We start from the raw sequence: 26,274 nt of genomic DNA, 5'->3' as shown, positions 1-26,274 counted from the left end.
TTACGATATCCTATTCTCTCAAATTAGTTCAAATCGTGTTCGAAATACGCGTCAGTAATGACAAAATACCGCCATACCTCTACTAATTGTTGGTGCGCTACTTTCCCGCCCGTACAAGATGCTATCGATGGACCTATTTTTATCTGACTGCATGTGCAAAAAGACCAAACTACGACATACACGCACATCACCTAAGTTTATGTTTATTGTTTATTTATTTGGTATTTCATAATTCGACGTATGCACTAGAAGAATATTAGGTTTATCTTTCTCACGAAAACAATGGTAATTTCATAGGAGCCTTTCCGAACCTTTGAAGAAGAAGAATTCCTATAGTTGAATATTGAATTTCAAATTGCTTCACTGTCGACCAAGCACCATGGAAATCGAGTCATGGCCATTCAATATTTGTCTTATAGTCACCTCATACAAGATATCCCGGTGATTTTCTAAGCCTCTACTCTAGGTGTCTCTGTTCCCCATTTTCCCATTACTTTTAACCTAAAAAGAAATATGATCCTAGTTTCGTAATATGCAATATATTTGCCAATGCGGCATGAGGTCGTCTGGGATTGCTCAAACTTTCCTTCCGTTAGGAATCTTTCGACCATTCTCTTTTAAAATCAAGAATAAAAATCGGGGATCACCGTGCAAATTTTGGTACTATAGAAACAAATAACCCAAGATTTAACGATATTTAAAATTCAAAATGGTTACCATCCCGTGTTAACTCTATCGATAAAATATAAAAACAGCTTTAAAATGAACCCCCACAAGTTGTATATCCGACAAGAATTGTAAAAGTTTTAGAGTCTAAATATCTGTGCCGATGCGCGTTCTACCTTGATACAATAACAACCTTGTACATTTCATTAACAGTAAAGCAGTTGTGAGGGAGGAATTTTTGCTCACGTTGACAACCTGGCATCTCAAATATGTCAGCGCCGGAAATTAGAACATGAAATTAGCAAGTCAATTTAAAATCAAAGATCGCGTTTGGCCTCGCGGTCTAGAAGACCAAAATTAAAATGTAAAAATGACTTTGAAAGTCCTAAAGACAAATATTATATATATATATATATATAAATATATATATATATATATATATATATATATATATATATATATATATATATATATATATATATATATATTATATATATACACACACACACACACACCTACACAGTGAACGCACATAATATCTCCGGGTTCGATTTTAAAATCACAACATCATGTCTTTTATGATGGCGGGGACGGGAAAGAAATTATAATGATGTGATGATGATGATGATGATTATCATCATCATCATTATCATTAGCACCGTCACCATCCATTTGTTTCTCCCTATATATGGAACAGCCATAAACTTTCGCCTCAGCCTATACCTGATCTTGCAATCTGGTGCAAAGTTGTTTTATTCCCGGTCATTCCACGATGCTACACAAGAATCCTGTGATGAGACTGCTAGATGTTGTTTATGGAACGTGCCAGTAATTTGCAACGTTGATACAATCGATCATTTGTATCCCCTAGCCCTCCCATGCGCTGCATGCAGAGGGCGTTACGCTCCAATACACAGGGTTTCGAAACATAAGATAAAGCCGCCATTTATTCCACGATCACCGGCAAGCCGTCGTTGAAATGTATGAGTGAGTGTTTTGGTCTATCAAGTTTCAGTAATCAAACGACCATTGGTATCACTGTAATGCTGTGCCGAAAAGATTATCTATGCTGTCTTTTATACGCGTCGCTAAGAAGCCATATGACCCTTGTAGCGTTGTCGAAAAGACGTCCGTCAGGCCTACCAGCACTATATATGCGGCTGTCGCTGCCCACTTACAAATTAAAACTGCAGTTCGCGCTTTACTGACCAACACGGAGCGTAATGTCTGTAACAGCCAACCGACGACGCTGCCTTGCGCATGCGAGTAGCGCAAAAGCGTCAACAGGATCTGTCGTGTTTGTTGAGCAGCTTGTGCTATGGCAATGGAATCGTTTTACCTTGACCTGTGCGGTAATTTTAGGTCAACAGCTTTAAGCAGGTTCCTTGAACTTTTGAGAAACCTATACGCATGCGCTAGCTGTCAACGTAATAGGACAAGGTTACTCATTTATAACGGTGACCGCCCAAATCTAATTATCTCTCTTTACCCATAGCCATTTTTAACCACCATTCGGGGGTATCTTAATGATAGGCAACGCTATAAAGAGGTCACATACACATTTCTAGATATGCTAAAGGCGGGGCCGGAGCAGACAAGCACTGGACAAATATCATAAATAACCAGTCACCTGATATATTACAGCACTGGAAGTTCAAGTTTCGCTCACATAGGCAATGCTATGCCCGCATGGAATGTTAAATATGGCGAGAGAGAGAGAGAGGGCTTCATTTCACGGGAATATTCCGTCATCACGCGGGGCAAATTTTTAAATAAGTTCGGACTATAAATAGACAAGTGCATATGACCGTTTTATGACCACTGTAATGAAAATACGCTGTGTGTCACATGGAAAACAATTGCCGTTTGGTGTTTTATCAACCGTTAACGATATCATCCCTACTCATATTGGAATGAGCCTTGAGCACTATATCCTACGTACAGTGACGTACAACATCACATAGTACGGTAACCCCTATCGCTGAAGTGTTAGTTGATAATAACTTTCATTGTTTCTTGATTCTACCTGGTTAAGGTCAAGTAGCCTGCCACATATAGGAAAAGTCCTGCATCGGATATTAAACTTCACGTCTTATAGTTCACGTCTTCCTTGGATACATCATTTACAGTGTCCTGTTTACTCATCTTGCTCGAACGGTTACTTTGAAAGATAATACACGTGAATGATTGATGTTATTTTTGACGCATTGAAGAAGTCGCTGCAAGCTGTTTACGCGTAACGTTGTTTTTCTGCCTTTTCTTATGCAACGTGGATATGATCCCGCCGACTCGTTTGAGTGACAATGCGACTGGACCAATCAGCGAAAAGTGGGCGTGTACGTTACCTCATTTGACCCCACGCACTCGCATAGTCAACACGGCCATCCAAGCTATGCAATAACGTCAATTCCAGTAATAATACTCGGATGTCGTAACGTAGGAAAAACCGTGTGCCGAACGTTCCGTGTTGACGCTGACTCACACACATTAGCGTGGTGAGCATCAAAGATAGCCTTATGTAACGGTAACAAAGAACTTGACCTCGTTCCACACCGTGTCTACCTCATATTCGACGGGTCTTTTTTGTGAAACGCTCTCCGCAAAGTTTACGGGTAGAAGGTAAGTGTGACTCCATTATGCAATTTAGCCATTGCAAAGGGGCCAAAGAGCATCTGAGGCCATGGCCGGAAAAAAACAGGACAACTTGACTGTCGTTCGTGTCAATAGTGCGTCTGTTCATTCGAATCTTATCATATCGGTGGGGAAGTCGGTTTTTCCTCCGCTTACGGTGTTTAAGTGCCTTTTCGGAAGAGATTTTTCGGTTAACCTTGAACGTCAGTGTCGAAATCGACCTCAACACGGCGGGCACCACTCCCCGTTTCAACACGACATGGCCATGCGTTGTCGTGGCGTCCAATCGCACAACAATGAAACTGAGGCTTCGGGTTGTTGCCTTTTTTTCGTCTTTTCTAAACTCTCTCTCTGGAATCGTTCACTTTCAACGAAGTGGGTATTTTAGTCGGCAAACCAGTCCACTTCGGTACGCAGAACAGATTTTCAGCGAAAATAAGGGGTCAATCCAAGTATTGAATGAACTGAATGAATGAAATCAAACGCTACGATGAAAAAAGCGGCGGTTGTTTTCAGCTTCTAAGCATTGTCACGTAGCGCCGATTGAAATTGACCCGAACAGGATACTGACGAACAACGCAGGAATTTTCAACCTTGACGTCGTGTTCCTTTCAATCGCTCGCCATTGCAATAGGCTGATAAATACCTTCCTCATACATCAAGCCCTAAACATTTTTTTTATTATTTATAATAATTATATCATGTGGCGATATTGTTTTTTTTTTTACTTTCTAATTGCCGAAGCCAAATTTTGAAATTAATTACTCACCGGCCTTCGGATGTGTAATGTGCGTTAGATATCTCGGTCATTCTTCCATGCGGAAATCTAGCTGATACAATCATAATTAACGGTGTCGATTTCCACAACAAGTTTTCACATCATATTTGTGTGCGTTTGTTTCATTGTCTCCATGGACTCTTTCATTGTCCTTGTATATTTTTATGGGTTTTTTTGTACCAGTGAAGGGTTTGTAAAGGGCGCTTTATCTGTACAACGAAACGCTGGCAGAACTCGGGCAAGCCGACATGGCTGCATTACCTCATACAGCACTATTCCGAATTATAATAAATTGGGAAAAAAATCTAGGTCAAGGGAGTGTTTACACTAGCCATCTTTTAGCTCACCCTGTGCGCGGAATAACTGACACGGTTATTGACATGGGGTAACGTGACCATCTTCCTGTATTTTTTTTGGATCTCATGTCATATTGTCCCAACCTTTAGGGTGTCCCTAATTCACAAGAGATATGTTAATTGTACGACAAAGGGAGGGGAATTAATGAGGTCAAGTTGAACGCGCTGACATAATCTTAGCAGTGTAATGGAGCCACGTTTCCGCCGCCATGCTGTCGAAAAATAGTTGCATCCCTCGCGTCATTGGAAACTCACTATTAATCACAGCGCTTATTACAAATATATCTACTTGAAAGTAGCTGGCGGGTTGGAAGAACGCTCTCTTTGATGATTATTGCGGAAGGAAATCTGTGTCATATCGGTTTTCGTCATTCACATCCAGGCGAGAACACAAAACGAAATTGTAATCGCGGTCGTTCTCGGCTGTTATGCCATTTCGTTGAAAAGCCTGATATGATAAAAATACTCCGATCTACCGGGGAAATTGAACTTGAAAAGTTAACGTTGTATCGAGCCAAACACTTGTGTGGTGGTGATATGATTCAGAATGACGTTTTCCCATTTCTCGATATGCATGCAGTATTAAACACCGACTCACGAAATATTTACTCGTACACGAACTACAAAAACAAAAAAAGAATAGGTTCGCCTGAATCGCCATATTGATACTTTTAATAGCGAAACATAGGGTGTCGTTTGAGTTGGCGTGGGGTGGCGTCTTGCTGTTAAGCTTGGTTTCCCTGATCACATGACTTCAGGACAGAATTTAAACGTACACAATACATCATAATCCTGTAGGAACATGTTCATTGCGTTGGAAGTGCTGAAGCAAAAATGCACAAGTGCCTCTCAACGCGATCACGTGACCGCCATTTAATAATTGATAAAATGTACCGGTTGCGGACTTGAAGCCTGGGAATAGAGGAATGCCCTGGTTACTGGTACCAGCCACGTTCAGGCCAAAGAAGACTGGCAGTGCCAAAATCACAGTCTTCGAAAGACTCGCTGAATGATATCTCGTAATTTTATTTTACATATTCACAAACTCGATCCAGAACCGGTTAACATTTCCAACTGTACTGTTTGAAATCGATTGACATGGGCACATCCACATGATGTCGAATAAAAAACAAGTTGCCAGTTGTCGATGGTCAAGTACTCAACTGACTTATCCCCCATATCTGATTCAGAAAGGCAGGTCAGGTGACGTACTCAGGTTGGCTGGATACGGCCTACTTAATATTAGGAAGGACACTTCGCAATTCCAACGTCACCTTGTCAGATAGAAAGCTGTTCAACATTGACGCAAAGGAACCAACTGATTATAGTTGACCTGAAACGAAATTAATCACGGACAGCCAGAACACTAACACTTCAAGTGCATGGCCGTTGAACATGATGTATGTCTAAATTAATTGGTGTCATAGATCACGCGAGACAACATCGCCGCTCGGTCGCTTCAACCGTTGGTGGCCATGCATACACAACATCATGTTGACCTTATTCTTAATCATTCTTTCTTTGACCCGTGAACTTTACACCGTTTCAGTAATCTTCAGTGCGGTGTGGAAACAAGCTGATAACGGGCTTAGGAAAATAACCGGGTGTTTTGTCAAACATGTCTAGCCCTCCTCTTATGAGACCATCATGCGGCACCCTCCTTATGCATGCTACTGCATACACTGTACCGAGCCGCATAAACATATGACATGTTCTCACCTAAAAATATGTGTTAGTTTCAAATAATGTAGTGTCAACGAACTCGTTCGTGACAGATAGGACATTAAGGCAACTGGGTCGCGTCATACCGACATGCTTCACCTTCCCTACACTGTCTTTATGAGGTTAATCTCTCTCTCCCCCTTCTCTCTCTTACGTGGCAGGCGATAAAAATAGGCTTGGAATGATAAGATGGTTATTACTTAACAAAGGTCAATTATGTCCACACAAACTCACACACATATGGTAACCCATGCTTAAACTTGTCAAAATGTACCTAACCTCTAGTCAGATGATAGTATAATATGGATTGCTTTTTGTCAGTTCCGTCGCCTTCTGTCTATGGTTCCATCGGCATTATCGCCGTGTTAAAAATGACACAGCAAACTTGCCACATCAACACACACTGATCATGTCACGTATAAGCTCTCTCTCATCCGGCCATCGTACCCCATAAATCGTAGCACTTATCGTTCACCACTGATTGCATCACCTTTATCTGTACTATTCACCTGAATACAGGGACAAAGTGATCTTCTTAAGATAGTGCACCTCGAGAGTAAAACAAAAACTTTTGCTCAAAATTCTTCCAAGAAACGTTCGACCTTTCTCTAACCAAATCAGGAATAAAAATCAGGGGTCACCGTGCAAACTTTGGTACCAGAGAATTTTATTACCTAACATTTACCGACATTTGAAATTCAAAAATGGCCGCTATCCCTGTGTTAACTGTATTGGGAAAAGTAAATTCTCGAAACACTAAGAAGGTGAAATTTTTTCTTACTTGAAGAACTTCTCAAAGTGGACAAAATTAGTGGGAGGTGCATCTAAAGTTACAGTTGCAATGGAACTTTAAGTCAAGGAAAGTATGAAACAACTTCTTAAAGGTAGTATACGCCAAAAGGCTCAAACTTTCGCTATAACTTTCCACAAGGAATCTTAGCTTTAAAAACATTCTCTTTCAAAATCAATAGCAAAAATCAGAGATCATCGTGCAAATAACCTTAATTTACCGACAATTGAATTCAAAGTTGCCGCCCCCACCTACATGTTGACTCTAAAGGGAAACATTTGAGTAGAAGCCCAGAAAAGTATTGTAAAAATTTAAGAGTCCAAATAGCTGTCCACATTCCGCCACAAACTGATGCAACCATGAACCTTTCGATGCATCAGATATGATGTAAGAGTAACACGCAGACGTTAGCTAATCTAGCGTCTGTTACCCGAGACACCGGCCCTTCTTATCTCTTGTATCTGCGCGCAATAAAGTTAAACGTATGGGTTGTCCACCGTTCGATCACTGTTTTCGCATGCAAAAGAAAAGAACCGATGTCTTAAATAATACAATACTAGTAAAAATATATTCTAGTTAGTGCCACGTTGGTCCTTGGATAAGTACGTGCATGCTGGCATCCTCACACTGTGTTTTCCAGACCTGTGGGAACGAGCACATGTGGGTAGTAATGACTAGTGCAAACATCGACAACTGTACTATCAAAATGTCAGGGTGTATCTAGCCAATTGTACTCTTGATGGAATGTTGTGATCAATCCAGTGCCCTTTTTGCCTTTTATCAAATCACTAACCTTGCCCTGAAAAAATCGTGTCAGTATATTTGTCTAGTGTTCCGGCACCAGTCCATGTAGCCGACAATGAGATGCAAATGATATGCGGTCAAGGTCTCCTCAACTAACTTTCAGCTGGTTCTTCACTTTCTACTATTTTTATAGTATTTTTTACAAAGGCACAGACTTATTCTACCTGCAACTTAAAACTGATAGTGAGTTTTGTAGCTCATTCTTTACTATTTTTCATAGTTTTTGGTACCCGGTAACAGACAACTTCGTGTTCGTGTCGGCTACATGGACGATCTGTCTAGTGTTCCGCAATAAGCTGGTTAAGTTTGAAGCAACGCTGATCATTGCAAATCATGCATGTATTCATGTGAATAGATACATAGATACATTCATAGATACATTCATAGATACATACATACATACATACATACATACATACATACATACATACATACATACATACTAACAAACTGACACAGAAATAGAGACATACAGACAGAGACAGACAGAGACAGACAGACAGACACAATTTTAATTTATACAGAACATGGTTTATTTTGTACTACTACAAGGCAGTGTGATACCATATTGAATACAGTCGTAGGAGGTAGGAAATTACAACACACCCTAGTTAACTTATCAGTCTTCCTACTCATCTGACTAGACGATCTTCGCTCTGCTTCACAATAGAGACCAAACCTTGCTGTCTAGAAAACTAAGAAGCTGTGTGGTAATATTCGTCACTGACAAAGTAAAGATACTAGTGTTGTTGCAATGTTGGATGGCAGTTAAAATTCCAGTCTGGTTTGATGAATAATATACTTAAATACAAGTTGATGATAAAAGGCTACATCAAATGCTATGGATTGAAGTTCTCAAACGCAGAAGCGCTTTTCTGTTGAACTCCACAAAAGGCGTGTAGCTGATCAGGCTAATAATGGTTTGCTCCGAGATTTATCGAGAGTTCCAACGACTCACTCTGTATCAAAAGTGGATTACGTCATTCCTGGCTTAAGGTAATGTGCACCTCGAAAGTGGAAGACTTAAACTTTTGCTCAAACTTTCCTCAGTGAAACTTTCAACCATTCTCTTACCAAAGCAAGAATAACAATCAGGGGTCACCGTGCAAACTTTGGTACCAAGAGAGACAAATAACTTGCGATTTCTCGATATTTTGAAATTCAAAATGGCCGCCATCCCTGTGTTAACTCTATGGCAAAAAATAAAATTTTTGATTTTTGAAAAACTAAACCGGTGAAAAAACTTTTCTTTCGCCAAGAGCTTCAAAATGAGCCCCACAAGTGGTAGGTCAGAAGAAAATTGATAAAATTTCAAGGCCCGAATTTCTGTCCCCGAGGTGCGTTCCTACCTTAATGAGGATAAACATCAGAGAAAAAACATCAGGAAAAGTCAACCAACTTTTGTTATCGAAGTTTTTATCAATATCCCCGCAAGACTGACCCTGTCCCGATCGAAAACAGCGCAGGCGCAGAGCCAATCACGTTATTAATAACGCCATTATTGGTTAAGTATAGCATCCTCGAAATATCATAGTTGAACGTACGGTTACCGTAGATTATGACGGAGGTCAGGAAACTATAATGTAGTTTTCTGGGGCTTTTCAGTTCATTTTACCTCAGCGTTCACATGAACATGTTCTTCACCGACATGATGGAATCGCCTGTTTATTTACCTGAGGCTTTGTAGAACGCCACACACGGTTCATTTCGACTACTCTATCAAGACATACATTTTTGTGTCATTGATTTTTTTACCAAGGCTGACAAAAATAACAAAGAAAAACAACAGTAATATCTACAGAATTGCATCTAAGAATTTATATGTACACGTTCGGCGTAAAATGCCTTAGGTACAAAACCCATAATATGTTTTGTCAGTAATACAAGTTCGGATATGTCTGCTGTGCCTGTAACTTGAAACCGATCACACGATATGACTATCAACGTCAGATGCCTGCAAATATCGCCTCCAACATCGTGATACATTGAATGCATCCGCCAACCTATGTGTAAACGTCTGTAGTTTTATCAGAACACCGCACAAAATCATCAATACCCGTTCTTGCCCATTTTGTGACCCGGCAACACATTGTACGCCATCCCAAAATACAGAACAATCTGTTCTTAGCACGTTTGGGCAGCTGTTGATTTATGTTGAGTTCGCGTATTTCTCAATATCGTACTCATGGTGTCTTCGAAAAGATGAAATGGTTTTTTTTCACTCTGTAAATACTAAACCAATTTTAAGCCACGTTAATGCTTCAACTAATTCCCTTGATACAATCATAGACCCTCGAGAAAAACGTTTTTCTCCAGGGTCTATGATACAATCCAAGCTTCCTTTCAAGAGCAAGCGATGCAGTATCGACAGATCACAGTGATTCTGAAGTTCCTTAAAATTTGTACTAAATGGCGTGTATTTTGCTCGCTCGTTTCTCTCCCCTTTACGTCGGCTGTGAACATACTGCAAAATCGGAAACACAGAGCTAAGTGCTGGTACGACGTCATTGCGGACTATTGATATTCAGGTCTCTAAGTCTCTAATAATTTATTATTTTACTATTTAGCTCAGGAACCTATGCATTCCAAAATAAAAATACATATTATCTTACTATTATGGTTAAGGAAACAGCTGACAAATAAGGATAATCACACATTACAAACGACAATCAGAGCCACCAATCTGAGACCAAAGAGAGAGACAAAGCAAAAACTGGCAGATGAATACCACGAAACAGATAACTTTAAACTTATTAACATAAGACCAAACGAGTACTCAATTACTCGGTTAACAAATGAAAACTGTCCACTGTTTGGGTTCGATGGACGACTATGAGAAACATGGCAACTCATCAGTTTCGTCGTTTCTTATTGCGCTTCAAACTTGAGGCGACTTTCTTGTTAACCACCCTTTTTTGAGAGTGGAGATTTGGCCGAACGGTTCTGTCTGTTGCTTCTCCGCTAGGTGACTGGCTGCCGTATGCTGTGAGTTCGAACCCGATTAAAACACCTTGTAACTTGAAGTTGTTCATCCTGTTTTGCATAATATTGGCCACCGACAGCGCATGCTCACAGCCCTTTGTGAAGGTGCTGAGTGGCCCTCGAAATGAAAAGAAGCCTGGGACACAGCCCCAGTCGAGTTGGCGTTACATTGTCAAACAGTGGCAGTATCAATGGGAACACGGTTATTATATATATATTTTATAGGGTAACCGTAATGCCAACAATGGGCTCTCGACCCAGTTTATCATCTGCTTATGTAGGCAAATTGATTGTAGTGAGCCGGCCAAATTGTGTAAAAGCTATTCACACTGCGTAAAGCCCCTCGATTAGCGCCCAGGACTAGGCTAATCCTCCGTCAACAAACGCATGTTTTAGTATAACCTCTCCCCCGACAGCAATGGTATTGACGCAATACAGAAACTGTCATCCTTGGTTTGAAATATTCATGTCGATTTATCATGTTCTGTTCTTGGATGACCAGTGTCGTTTTGGCGAGTAATTCTACTTACTTTTCAGGCTGGAAGTAACTTCTATATCTTATGATATTACCCTTACATCGTCCACCGAGGAAAACCGACTCTAGCGTGATCATAGGAGAATGGAAAACGACACATCATCAGCTTAATTCCTCATTTTATCTTTCTTTTGGAACACCGAATATTATTTCCTTGCTTTACATTTCCACGCTCAATTATCACTCCAAATATTCAGTCCAGAGGACGCGAATTTTTGCTACCCCATTGCATCTCCCTCCTACACCCTCTCACTGGGGCGGAAATGATGCCATGCGCTTTCCAATCACCCAACGGGTAATATTTCAGTCACACTCCCTGAAATATTGTACAAGCGTCAGCATACCAAATTAGAATAAACAAAGATAGCCATTCGAAAACATGTTCTGTCAACAATAATATCATTCAATTTGGCCCATTGCAATTAGAAGTGGTACCCGCCTTTACAAGTTATATATTTGTGATCCCGTAATAATAGCGTGTAACACGAGGCTTGTGTTTTTTTGAGCAAACCGGAAAACGTTCCATCGGAAAGATTTACATGCTTGTAATTTAGCAATGCTAATTTACTAATAGAAAATGAGCCAGGAATATGGATCTACTATCCCAAAGCAGCGTGTGGGATGAGATATTACAAACAAACGCAGCTATATTGGAAGAATTTTTCCTTCCGAAAACCGATTGTAAAACGAGCACTTTCAAGGAAAACGAAATAAAACAACGGAGCATGCGCCCATCATATGAATTCATGATCCCGCAAGTTGTGAACGAAAAACAAATAAAAACCCAAAACCTTCTTATATAAAGGTAAATGGAGCCAATTCATGTGAATAATGTATATTGTCATCATAACTTAACGCTTATCAACCGAAATGTCAGTTTTTGTTTGTTATTGTAAACGCATTTAGTCATGTAAAGTTTTGTTAGCATATTCCCCTTGTATAATTTGATAGCAGTCAAGTGAAAAATGAATATAAGGCCATTTAAAGAAAATTCTTTGTTTGCCATCCTTGGATTTTTGAAAAACATACCAGCCAGCGGGAAAACCAAACAACAGACAAAAAACACAGTGTATTAACGTATTGCTCAACTTTTATTTGGTTTCCTTTGGAAAAATAATAGTTTTATTTGTAATAGTGTTAACATTGTCATTGTTTTCTTAATTTTCTCTGAAAACCTACCAGCACGCGGACGGTAAACAAAGAATTTTATTTAAAGCGCCTTAAGAATATGCACATGTTACAAAATAAACAGAAATAATTCACCCTGTCCAAGGGAAAACGTCACTGATTACATGTTGATTACTATGTGATAGTGATAGAAACTGACATTTCTGTGATGTGGCTTACAACCTTAATGATAGTCCCCGTTACATGGAACAGTTCCTGCTAGTAATTGTCTATTGAAGAGATAGATTCACTAACTTTGAACACTTAATTTCATTGTTTCTCGTCAAGTGAGAAGCTGTATTCTCTCTCTCTCTCTCTCTCTCTCTCTCTCTCTCTCTCTCTCTCTCTCTCTCTCTCTCTCTCTCTCTCTCTCTCTCTCTCTCTCTCTCTCTCGCCGTATGGTAAGGTATAACCACCTGTTCTCCAAGGATTCTGTGTAGCCTGAATTGACACTCACGTGTTTTGACTTGTGAGCTAATTTCAGCTAACATTTTGCAAAGTTAGACCGCGTTCAAAAAAAATGATGAGGGGGGGGCTGGAGGAATTCGGGGGGGATTCGAAAATTTTTGGGGTAGTCGAGGGGGGACTTGAAAGTTTTGCTCTGCCTATAGGGGGGGACCTGAAAATATTTTGACTCCCAACATTTTGATGTCGTCCAACGGTTCTAATGTTAGTAATAATTAAACAAAATCTAGAACCGTTTTGTCACATTTTATGTGTTTAATCTCAAAAAAATCTAAAAATGTATGAATGCCATGAAATTTTCATAAAACAAGTTGGCCTTGTAATGGGGCAGGAGCTGCAACTGTTGATAATTTTTGAATATTTCTATGCAATGTATCAAACACAGTTTCTTGTTGTCTCTCTACAGCATGCTGCTGAAAACAATATTCAGTTTGTCAACAAAGCCGGTTTGTCTAAATATTGGTGATAATTGAATGATACAAATGCACGGTACACATAGGCTGTGTTAGCAAGCTGAATACTGGACAGCTAAACATGCTGTAGGGAGTAGAACAAGAACGCAATTGTATAAACTGAACAAAAATATTGTCAAAATAAAAAGTTAATACAACTACTACCCTGCTACTACATACTGGCAGTGACAGTGATACATGTAGCTCTGACTCTGATGTAGTTTAAGAAGAGTTTCGGTCATAGGACATTCAATTGACAGTGAAACATACATCTACTTGTACACAAGATCCAGCCAGAGAGCAACACATAGAAGACTATACTAGGGAACTAACAGTTACCATGGATTTTTGAATTCTGGCATATGAGAACAATCAAATATAAGAGAAAAAAGATGGGGTCACCATCCTTGATCTTATACAAATGTACGATGAAAAGTCAGTTTTTCAAAATCACTTAAAATCAATATATAAAACCATTCATTTCATGTTCATGCAGTGAATGAAATTTTACATCTCATTGTACCAATAACACAAAAGTAAAACTTTGAACAGTAAAGACTCTAATTTAAATGGAAAAATGTGTGACTAAATGGAATCATTTATTTTTTTATCAAATTTGCCATTATTACACCCAAAATTTCTGAGATTAAAACATTAATTTCATGGAATATTTTAACCTTCCAGTATTGTCAATTTTTTAAAACATTTATAAAGTGGCATCTAAGTTGTATATGTCTTGTACTTTTGAAAAAAAAAATTCGGTAGGTCACTGTGCTCATTTTTTCACAATTTGGTTAAACGTAGCTAGGAATACACAATTTTCATACTCTCTCATGATTGTCATTTTGTGTGCTTTTCAGCTGGTGCCATTGAACTGGCCAGAGTTGGATAAACTCAAGTCGGCTTAGACTGAGAAATCCAAAAGTCCACTGATGCATTTAAAAATGAATCAATTTAAGAACTTGCCCTAGGTATATGGCTCTACAACCTGCTGATAAGAGGTAGTGTTGAACATCTGCATGCAGAACGACACATTACATGTTTATTTTTACTCTGCGTGCATTCCTAATAATTATGCGGCTATATGGTAATGGGGGGGGGGGACTTGAACATTTTTTAGGATATTGAGGGGGGATCTGAAAAAAATAAGATTTCAATCGCGATTCCTCCAGCCCCCCCCCCCCTCACCATTTGTTTTGAACGCGGCCTTACAAGAACAATTTCCACGATGTCTTGAACAGGTATATGATAGATTGCGGCTACCGAAGGGCTGATTGTTGACCCAGTATCATGCCAGTTCCTTGTTCCTCAATGTCTAAGGGAAGTAATATACTTGAGCGCTACTTTGGTTAGTCTTTTATGGTTTCCCGGTACGATTTAGCCAATCACAGGTCGACAGATGGATCATATACAAACAGCAGACACAGGCACCAGCCGTTTTCAGCTACTTGTGATTGTTAAATTAAGGTCATGGCTATTTATGCGTGGTGAGCCGAAACCGGCATGATGTCAGCCTCGTTCTCATCGTGACATAATTTATCACATAGGGCAGCCAAAGATAAGAATACAGCAACAGAATGGTCCGATTTATAGATTACATATCACAGCATAAGCATTAACTGCACAGATGATCTAAATGTCCATGCTTCGCCGCCTCCCAGTAAAATTGAGTGCCATGCAGTGAACACAGCAGATAATTTAAGGACCGGACGCGAATACACAATGCAAGTATTTTACCCTCGCCTTCAAGGAACTGAGAGAATCTTGACGTACGGCGCATCCTTGTTTTACAAAGTTGAATGGTCTTTGCACCATTTTGTTGACATGCAAGGTTTGCGATGAGCTAGATCGGGAACTGCCCATCAGCATATAGCGCCCGAGGAATGTGTTTAACGCGAAGAGTGGCACTAACACTGCAGCCTCCGGTCTGGAAAGACTCACGGTTTTCAAAACGCGGACGCACGACATTGCATGCAATTGTTACGAAAATAATATTAAGGTTGCGTTCACAAAATACGGTGAGGGGGCTGGAGGAATCGCGATTGAGCTTGTCTTTTTTTCAGATCCCCCCCCCCCTCAATACCCTAAAAAAATTTCAAATCCCCCGTCTATATGATCAAAATTTTTCAAGTGCCTCATTCCAATTATCATATAGCCGCTTATTTGTTAAGGATGCACGCAAAGTAAAAATAAACATGTATTGGCCGGTTCTGCTCGCAGATGTTCGACACTACCTGTTATTAGCAGTTTGTAGAGCCATATTCCTAAGGCAGGTTCTTAAATTGATTCATTTTTAAACGTATGAATGGACTTTTTGGATCGGAGTCTAAGTCGATTTGAATCAATCAAACTCTGGCTAGGTCGATGGTACCTGCTGACGAGCACACAACATGACGATCATGAGACTGTATGCAAATTGTAAAGTCCTGGCTACATTTTGCAAATTGTGAAAAACTGATCACAGTGACCTATCAAAAATATTTTTTCAAAGGTACAAGACATATGTGACTTAGATGCTGCTCAAAATTGACAATACTGGAAGATTAAAATATTCCATCGTTTTAATTTCTTATATTTTGCCTGTAATAATGGCAAATTTGGTAAAACAATAAATAATGCCATTGGCACATTTAAATTAGAGACGATTGTTCAAAGTTTTACTTTCGTGTTATTTTTCGATGAGAATGTGGTTTAATATTTGATTATTCTCATAAGCCAGATGACTCGAAAATTCCTGATAACTTTCAAGGTCTCCTGGTCTTCCATATCATGTGTTGCTCTCTGGTCTGATCTTGTGTACTAGTATATTTCACTGTCATGAGCGTCATTTGACCGAAACTTTTCTTCAACTACATCAGAGTCAGAGCTATCTCTGTCACTGCCGGTATGCAGTGTCAGTGACGCTGCAGTAGCAGGTAAGCTGTATTAACTTTGATGCTTTTGACAAAGTTTTTGTTCAGGTTATACAACTGCCTTCTTGTTCTACTCCCTACAGTATTTTTTACTGTCCAGTGTTCAGCCTGCCAACATAACCTGTGTATGTGTATCGTGCATTTGTCTCATTGACAATTTAATGACTTTCAGTCTGGACTCTAATCAAATCATCACCCAACACACATTTATATATACAGGCTTTGTGGACAATCTGAATATTGTGTGTTTCAGCATGCTGTAGGGAAACAGCAAGAAACTGTAGTTGATATATTGCATTGGAATATTGAGAAAAAATATCAACAGTGATACTGTTTTGGATCGGAGACTAAGTCGATTTGAGTCATTCAAACTCTTGCTAGGTCAAGGCGCCTGCTGACGAGCACACAACATGACGACCATGAGACTGTATGCAAATTGTGAATTCCTGGCTATATATTGCCAAATTGTGAAAAACTGATCGCAGAGACGTACCAAAATATGTTTTCAATAGTACAAGACATATATGGCTTAGATGCTGCCCAAAATTGACAATACTGGAAGATTAAAATATTCCAGCGTTTTAATCTCTGATATTTTGGCTGTAACAATGGCAAATTATCAACAGTTACAGCTTCTGCCCCGTTATAAGGCCCACAAGTTTTGTTTTTTTACGAAAAATCATACATGTTTAGATTTTTTCGAGATAAAAGTCATGAAATGTGACAAAATTGTTCTAGATCTTTTATTCAATTATTAATAACATTATAACTATGCATGACATTAAAATGTTATTCATATTTCATTGAATTACCTACAAAGCCTTGGAATCGGAAAATGTAAAAAGTAAAAGGGAACTAAAATCTTTTCAAATCCCCCTATAGGTAGAGAACAACTTTCAAGTCCCCCATTACTACCCCCAAAATTTTCGAATCCCCCCTCTGAATTCCCCTAGCCCCCCTCCCCAACCATTTTTTGAACGCAGCCTTAACACCAATCGACTTGCCTGGAGCGATCCATTCCTTCACCGTAATTCAAGTCTATCAGTTTACAAGGCCATGGATTTTGAAATTTTAAACCTACGAATGTAACATTCTATAACGACGAAAATGTCTTGTGTGACTTCATATTTGCCTGGATGGGAATATTCGCCCTCGTCGTCATTGGGTTCTTCGCAACTTTATCATAGGATTCGTGCTTTTCGTATTCCTTGAAAGGTGAAGTGAGTAAGTAATTGGCGAGCGAGGTGATCATTTAGGGTGACATATGGTCATGTTGGCGTCCGTCGTGGATGACACGTGGGGAGATGTGTCAAGAAGGTGTGTGGCGTTCGTTGTCCACGTCTGTGCCCAGCACATCCATCAAAATGATTACAACAGTAAACACGGAAAGGTCAAATGTCGCTCAGTTTTGCTGCATTGAACTTTCAGAAGACTATAAAGATCACGGGTTGATAATTTTCAGCTGATGCAGCTAATGTTGATAACAGCGATTTGACAAGTTAGTAATTCGGCCCACAGGGCGATTGTCTTTTTTCCGCCGTGACAGAATACAGTGGCAGTCAACCAGCCTATTGCTAGAAATTGTAACCATAAATGTTGTCAGTGTTTTTATGATGTGTAATATAGCATTCACTAGACGTTTCGGTAAAATAGTCTTAGTGGGAAAAGTAAAAGATGTTTTTAAGTGCCCTCCTGTCATGGTTTCAAAAGTTTCGCCTCCCCCCCCCCCACGTACCAAGACTCCCAAGTACCCATTTCCCCAACACAAGAAATCCTCAGTGCCCGAGCTCTTTCCGCCATAAAATTCCCCACAGCCATCTTATCAATATGTGATTTTGTTGTTCCTACTAAATAAATGTGTGCTATATCTTTCATTTTCGTTGGGACTTTTTTCATGTTAGACCGAAAAATCACGTTCACAAATTGATGAACTCTTACTGGCGACGTATTTCTATAAGTTCAGTTTTTGGTACTTAAACAAGTCGATGAAGTGTTGTTTACCTTCAACCTACCAGCGTTTTCGAAAGTTGCCCATTGTGAAAATAAAACGAAAATGTCCCGCGCAATGTGATGTCATCTTCCCCGATAGAATAAAATCAATGCCCCCATCCCGCCACCGAAGTACTTGCGAACACCTTTTCACACGAACAATTTTATTTGCTGTCCCTCAATATGGGTATCAGGTATGTATTTGGTATTACTTTCACTTACATTGCGGGCATTTTGATGTTCTTCTCTTTGTTGGTTTAAGTTCTCTGGTATCATTGGATGTTCAATCACGCGATCGCAAGCCTTACGTCATGATCGATCTGCTCCGTGCATTATCAGAGTTCAATTACACAGGACGTTAGGTGCCGAGACCGCCATTAGACGGAGGAGTGTGCGTTCGAGACCCAGGCCACAGAATGGCATTTGATTGTTGAAGGCACTTTACTCACCATTGCTTCATTGGATAATGTGGTAGTTGGTTCCTCATTCGGTTCTCATCTCATTGATATTGCATGACTTAAGGCAGGCTGTGCCTCGGGACAGAAATTCGAACTCTCAAGCATTTAATCTACAACTTGCAGGGCCTTGTAAATAAAGTTTTCACGGGAACATTGTTCTAGAAATAGATTTTTTTTTAAATTTTCCCACCACACGGAGTTAACACAGGGATGGCGGCCATTTTGAATTTTTAGTGCTGGTAATTATTGCGACTTAATGAAGTCATCAGTTAATGCCGTTAGAAGTAGCAGGTGTGAAAAGACTCAAAAATACGTACATGATCTGAATTTGTTAGAAAAAACGTAGAGTTTCCCTTTTGATACAAGTTTTGGCCACTTATGCTAGGATAAAGAGTTGCACACTCCGCAGGGGACATAAAAAAAATTATTCAAACAATAATGAAGCGGGTACATATGACCTAGGACTGGCATATATATTTAACGATTGTGCAATCCGTTGTACAATTGGTTTTTGAAAAAAAGTGACCTGCTTTTGGGGTAATAATGTTTTCTAGGTTAGCACTGAGTAAATAAGCTAGCAGTGTCAGTGCAGTGAATTTAGGACAGCCCCTCCTTGCCCTCGAGTAACCCGCATCTCCTAAAGGCAACTGTACCGTCACATGGCGGATCAGAATCAAATATTGATTTTGGCGATTGGAAATTAAATATTCCGATATCAGTGGGATGAAGTTTGCGATGGCAGTGTACTAACAACAAGTAGGATGATGCGACCTCTCGTATTTTAATACGACCTACAGGTTGCATCTAGATAGAACCGTGCAGTCATTGCATTACTACAAAGTTCTTCAACAAGGCAGATGGGACAACCATAAAAGCGCAAGGGCTTTTTTAAATGCAAGAGCGCACAGCTTGTGAGAAACAGAACTTCGCTACAGGGTGAAAACTAGGTCGGCTCAAGGACACGGAGTCCAACCCCTCCCATACGGTGAGCGATTTATTAGAAAGCGGGCACTCGTAACAATATGCTCAGCATGGCGTCAGAATTCATCTACGTATAGTTGTAATGCGCAATAGGGCTATGTTTGTTGACTGCCCTGCGCATTCAGTCAACTGAGTTCAATCTCTCAATCTCAAGCCCGGATGGCTAAAGTTTTGAGACACCTGGCCATCCAGCGTGATGTAGCATTCTCTTCGTAAATACGTGCCCATGTCTATTATCATTTGCAATAAAAAGTCCTGAATTTTTCATAAATGTGTCCGTGAAAGAAATGAAAAATACTCTTTACATTTTGTTATGGTTGTGCACGATCTTTATACCCTTGTCTTGTCCACAAAGGGGTCTCTTTTGCATGAAACTTATATAATTTCCATACGTTATACCTGTCTCAAACGGTCATGGGTAGCCAAGCAGCCATCCGTGGATTGCCACCGTTGGGAAATAGCTTACTTCTAAATGTCGGCCAGGCGAATTCAACGTACCAACTTATTCCATTGAAACTCGTCATTTGGCACGCAGATGGTTAAGTTAATGTTTTTAGCAACCGCCCACTTGTTGATGGAAGTTGTTGTACACAATCAAGGTGATCGGAATGTCTCGCGCATTTCCGCTTCGCAAAAGCAATGACGAATCTTCGTAATGTGCGTGATTTGTCACCTTGGTCAGGTGATGTAGAGGGCGCTAAACGCGGTCAACTGTTTGAACTGCAATGGTCACCCTTAAAGATACTGTTAACGTTTTCTTTTCATCTCGACCTTTCTACCGCATCGGACAGTGTCTATCTTCAGGACACCGATGGCGAAATGCGTCACCCAGTACTTGATGTGTAAGTAGTTATGAGTACGCGTTACAATGAAAAAATCAAACAAAACAAAACAAAAAAAACAGCGAGATATGGCGCAACATTTGTAGCCCTTAATGGCACTGCTCCTTTATACTTTCAATTGGTTTGAAGGGATCGCGACTACGTCCAACAAAAGATCAAGGACAGCGTAGATCTGAGTATGCCGGAAAACGCTTTGTGGATGGCCAAGCGTCCAAAACTATGGTTCAATCCAGTGGTACGGTACAAGTTGCCAAACCAAACAGCAAAATTCTCACAAAACAACGTTGACATTGTCCTTCAACTGAAGTGGCTGACGATAATGGGGTAGTGGGTCAGGGTTAAATATTACGCTTTTGAACTACAGTCACAGTCACAAACCACTCTGTATGTTTGTTTATTTATTTATTATCTGGAAAACAATAAAAAGAGTCTACTGAGGATTGGATGACTGAAGAATGCAAATCACCTATACTAAACCAGTCTCTCACTGGGATAATGAAATGCACACAACCGACAAAAAAGGCAACGCGCAAAATGACGACGGCATAAAAATGTATTAAAGAAAGAATAAAAACAAATCTATGATGGGGTTGCATTCGGGGCACAATAAGGACACGAAGATTTAAAATGCGAGTGTTCAATTTGTCTCTGAGAGATAGCAAACGCCACCCTGCGTATGTGACATGTAATAGCTTATGCGAGTTATTGCATTGCTTTAGTGTTGTAACAGAACAGAGTCTCGCGACACAGGGCAAGTCTCGCGACACTGGGCAAATCTCGCAACACAGGACAAGCGCTACAGATGCTGAAGAGTTGACTATAGCTTAAAAGCCTCTATTTTATCAAGAACTCTACTGATACCATGCTTACTCACAGAACTTGACTTATGTCACACTCTTGTCGCTCAAAGACTCGGGTTCCCCCTCGACTCGTGTGGGATCTCCGAGTCGCATTGACAGGTAAAGTTGGGTTTCTGTTTACCTCGACGTAGTGGCGTACCTACGATACCGTTTCGTCATCGTCACCACCACCACCACCACAACCACCACCACCACCACCACCACCATCATCATCATCATCATCATCATCATCATCATTATCATCATCGCTAAAAAGTTTCAAAATCCGTATTCTGTTTGATAGGTTATCTGTCATTCACGCGGTTGTCAAGCTGTGACTGTTTGCCATCATGTTTGATGATAAACTTGAAATTCCTTCTCACTCATTATAAAATACTTCGAAAATATAATATCTACAGCCAAGGTATATATTGCCGTCTGTTGCCATTTCTATAGTATTTGCTATGTTCGGATGCACAATGGCCTGGAGATGGGATTTACTTCCGGCTGATTATATCAACTTGAAAAAATTATATTCCAAAGACACTGGCCGCCAGAATGCAAAACAAATTGATAGTTAAACTAGATAATTCTTAGTTTGTGGGCATATCGGGGACAGTGAGTCGACATCAATGCGTTAATTCAGTTGTAATACCCGCACTTTTCTATTTTTTCTTTCTTATTTTACACCGTTTGGTGACACCACCGCTCTGTTTGATTGCTTACAGGTTTTGTTTACGGGTTTCAAAGACTAGACTTTCACCTATCTTATTCATCCGCTTTGCGACGAAAGAAACGGTATTGTCCTTATTCAATATTGCTTGAGAGTAAAAAGTTAAGGTTCAAATGGACGTTTGTTTATCAGGCCTTGTTTAAACAGCATTGCTGTAATTGCAGCTGGTTGCTTGTCCAGTATCGATGTCAGTACCCGATTGTTAAATTTTCATAACACGTAAAATGATGTATTAATAAAATAGAAAATTTACAATAAATGAATTTAAAAATAAACTTATAAAAGTTTATGTTAAATTTAAGGAACAAAGTTGATGCCGCATACATTGCGAAGAATTAGTTTTTTTCAGTTGCATTCGGTCAATCGCTGACGAAGTTGATACCACCTCAATGGCAAAACGAAAGGTTCTTAAATTGTGTGATTGGTGGCGTTGTACTGGCGGCCCTCTTCCATTCTCGGCCTTCTTTCCAAGGTTTCATGATGTTTTCGTCGACCGCTTCTCCGTCAGTGAATATTTATGCAAAACTAAGGTCACAGGGTTCCGATAGTTCCTGCTCGCTTAGCGATCTGCGAAAATGAGAAAATATATTTTGTAAATAATAAGTCTTCAGCTCGCCAGGTCTCATGGTCTTCAGCCTGCCGGGCAACGTACGGCAACATGCTGGATCGTGAGTTAAGAAGCAGGCCTTTCAGAGAAATTTGACCATCTGGCTATCCAATGAGATGCAATGATGTAAATTAAGTTAGAACAATATATTTTTCATATATCCATGCTATTTGCAGTCCCATTGCAAAATTACCACCTGTCAGAAGGATCTGTATAGGATGCAGAATTGAAAAGACAGAACAGGTAATCGTCGAGTCAAGTGGACCAATAATGTACAAGTCCACAACAGAACTTGGTCGGATTCAGGGCGGCAGTTTCATTGGCCGTGGAGAATTCGATCGTGTGAAGCCGTTCCGTACGAACAAAAATCGATGGTTGCACGCCTTGCGGTTCCCTCGGTTGACTGTGAAGAGGCGGGTAAGGCTCACGATATCTAAGAAACTCTCGCCGAATTTTCTTCTCTGATGAAGCCCTTTCCCTGGTCACAAAACATGGCGGTAACTGAGTGAGTTTTGCCGTTTCAACCCCAGCATACGCAGCTCCCTCTCTTTGTTGTCCACAGACAAACTGACGATGAAATCACTTGCACGGCCAGACTTGACAGATTACAAAGATTTGTTTTCGTTACTTGTAAAGAGCTGTTTCCCATTTTTTTTATTCCCCAAAGCTAAAAATAAAATGACTTCGTCCCTAAATAAGAGAGAGTTCTTAATATATATATATATATATATATATATATATATATATATATATATATATATATATATATATATATATATAAAATATATATGTGTGTGTCTGTGTCTGTGTGTCTGTGTCTTTGTCTGTGTGTCTGTGTGTGTTGTTGAAAAACGTGTCTTTATACAGCACTTGTCATTTGACTTTGCAGTTTCACTGCTCGACACGCACAGATTTCTTGTTTGGAGTAGATAAGGTATAAAGTTCGACAAAAATGAATACTCGACGGAAATACAAACATTTATCAAAAGACACACACGGCATGTTTTTACTTTTGTCTTGTTCAGAGCATGCCGCACAGTGCTGTTGCCTTACAAATTTAAGATGCGCGCTAAAGGTCAGTAACTGTCGGTCCCGGCTGTCGGTCTGAACAGAAAAACAATCTTAGTCTAACGGTTTATTGTCATACATTCTTATATTTATTGCCTTTGAGTAATTGATCGAAATATAGAGATACACAGGGAAGAACGTACGTCCATTTCAAGGTAACAAACAGTGTATTGATGGCTCTTGAAACAGAAGAGATGCCACAGTCAGTGGCTTGTGGTTTAGGACCATCGTGGTTTTCGGTGACACACGCTGCTCTCGGTAACTTTTGGTGGCAGTGCACACCGTCGTACCGAGGAAAATTAGCCCTACAGACTCCTTGTGGTTAGATACACGGCGATGTGCCTGACCACAATCACGCGTGACATGAATCAATATTTGTCTGATTGAATTTGTCGAAGAATCCAAAACCTTTGTGTAGCTCGTCTATGTTTCCTCTTTATAAAACCTGGACTTTGAAAAGACTAATCTTTTATCACAGTATGGCAATACAAATCAGGTCAATCTGAGCTGTTGCTGTCTGTCAGACAGCAAAGTTCGCGGGAGTTTGTACGTTTTGATGGACATTTGATAGTATGAGGAGATTGCTGTTATGGAAGTCACATTACACGGAGTGTTCACATTATGTTGAAGCCACGCTTCTAGCACTATGCACATGTATTTTTGATCATTATACACAGGGACTGGCTTCAGTTCTTTGCATGTATTGTAATATTCCCGAACAAAAATGATTAATTCTTACAAATCATGCCAAAATTGGTAGAGCCTTCCGGTATGGTTCGCCGAGACTGTGAAGTTTTTAACCAATTGTACGCCTGTATCGGAAAAGATTACTGTCACACTTTCGAGAGACAAAAGGTTTGCTACCAGAGTGTTTTCACTTTGTAATATTCTGCATGATAAGAGAACGTGCGGCGATCAACACATCCTTCGATGTTGAGTGTCAGAGTGAACCAACTTCTACCTCATCGTCAAATTATCTGTTGTGTGCCAAACACTGAAACTCTAAATTCAAATGACAAGCGCTGTGTGTTTCAAGTACAAGTGTGTATTTACATATTGTATGCATGCATGTATGTATGGACGTGCAACTCTAAAATACAAAAAAATAATTTCGCGAGATTATGCAATACACGGAAATCTTAACTCGTAGTGTCACTGTTTGTTAAAATGCAAAAAGATGACTTTTAGTGACTTGCAAGTAACCTAAACTGTCAGAGACCGTAGCTGGCCAAATTTAGGTGCAGCATTGGATGACGTCATTATCGATTTTCGATGCACACTGAGAAGTACGAGGCCGCGGCAACTCTCTCCCTATTGTTTCCAAACAGAAGGCATGTCAAATCGAGTGCCAAACTCCAGAGAACTATTTCGGTTATTTCACAAAAAAATCATAACAGCTGTGAGTAGACATTGAGACCCGCGTTCGACGCAAAGAGGGGCTGGGGATCCCATGGCATTGAATAGCTAGACTGTATATGATGCGGTTATGGTATAGCATCTGTGATGTGCCTGAAGGCCAAAAGCTTAGTGGCGCCAGTAATCACCAGAATAATAGCTAACAAATCCGTATGTACCTACAGGTCGAATCCTAGCTCCTAAATATTGTTCACATACTTTGTCCTGTACGAATTACTTTCCCGCTAAAGTGAAAGTTTACAGGTGATTATTATGAAAATCCGCAATAAATCACGATTGTTTCAAACTTTGGTTTATTCAAAGAAACTGTCCTTTGTTCGTGGTTGTCTCAATTTTTTCTTAACTTACAAGCCTGATCCACTGTTGCAAGTAAATTGCCTGGAACTATTTTTTAATGCGGATAAAACCAAACCAAATCCCATTTCACACAAGTAGCATCAAAAGACAGCGGTTTGTCCATTTGTGTATTGTATATGTCGCCGTCGGATAAGTTGGTGATATGAAGACGGGCAGTTTGCGGAAACGGGAAAAATTATATGTTTAATAGTCAGACGAGATCAAGTTCCGATACCTTTGGCGGTGTCATGAATACGGGGGGAGGGGACGCCGTTGCACAAACACACACACTCAATACGAGTAACTCTGAGAAACCTTCAGAACTTTGCGTTTGTGTACACAATGAGGCTTTGAAGCCGAAAAAATGTAGCAAAAACTTGTACTTTCATCGTAACATTGACGACAAGACATTTAAGTGACAAAGTAGGAAAACACAAAGAGGGACTTATGAACTCTTATATTGAGAACGAATATAATCTCTCTGGTGACAATTTGCATACGCTAATCCTCAGTTCAACGTACTTTCGTCAGAAAACAAGACCATTCATCAGTAATGGGGCACATTCGAGATAACATGAACTGTGAAAGACGTAAATTATACACATATTGAAGCACATGCACGTAAGTTTCACCCGAATGCATTGATTTGTTAAGAAAATAATATGGATAAGTTGTAACCTTGGTTTCATGCTTATCACGTGACTTTCAAAAGCGCAACAAGGTCGTTGGCAACGACGCTATCGCC

General features: G+C 39.9%; 1 protein-coding gene across 3 annotated transcripts in view; it reads left to right on the top strand.

The window, feature by feature from the left end:
• The window catches only part of LOC139139262 (uncharacterized), an 85,431-nt gene that overhangs the window by 28,507 nt on the left and 30,650 nt on the right, over positions 1-26,274 (top strand). Inside the window, exon 1 of one of the 3 annotated variants that reach the window (XM_070708109.1) lies at positions 2,945-3,285. The exons of the other annotated variants lie outside the window; for them this stretch is intronic. The gene's annotated coding sequence lies outside the window, so the exon portion shown is untranslated. Of the gene's footprint in view, positions 1-2,944; positions 3,286-26,274 lie in introns of those variants that run through there. 3 annotated transcript variants of the gene reach the window in all.

Source organism: Ptychodera flava, chromosome 8, assembly GCF_041260155.1.
Source record: "Ptychodera flava strain L36383 chromosome 8, AS_Pfla_20210202, whole genome shotgun sequence".
NCBI lineage: Eukaryota > Metazoa > Hemichordata > Enteropneusta > Ptychoderidae > Ptychodera > Ptychodera flava.
Note: the sequence above shows the minus strand (reverse complement) of the source record. Positions and strands in the feature narration are given on the sequence as shown.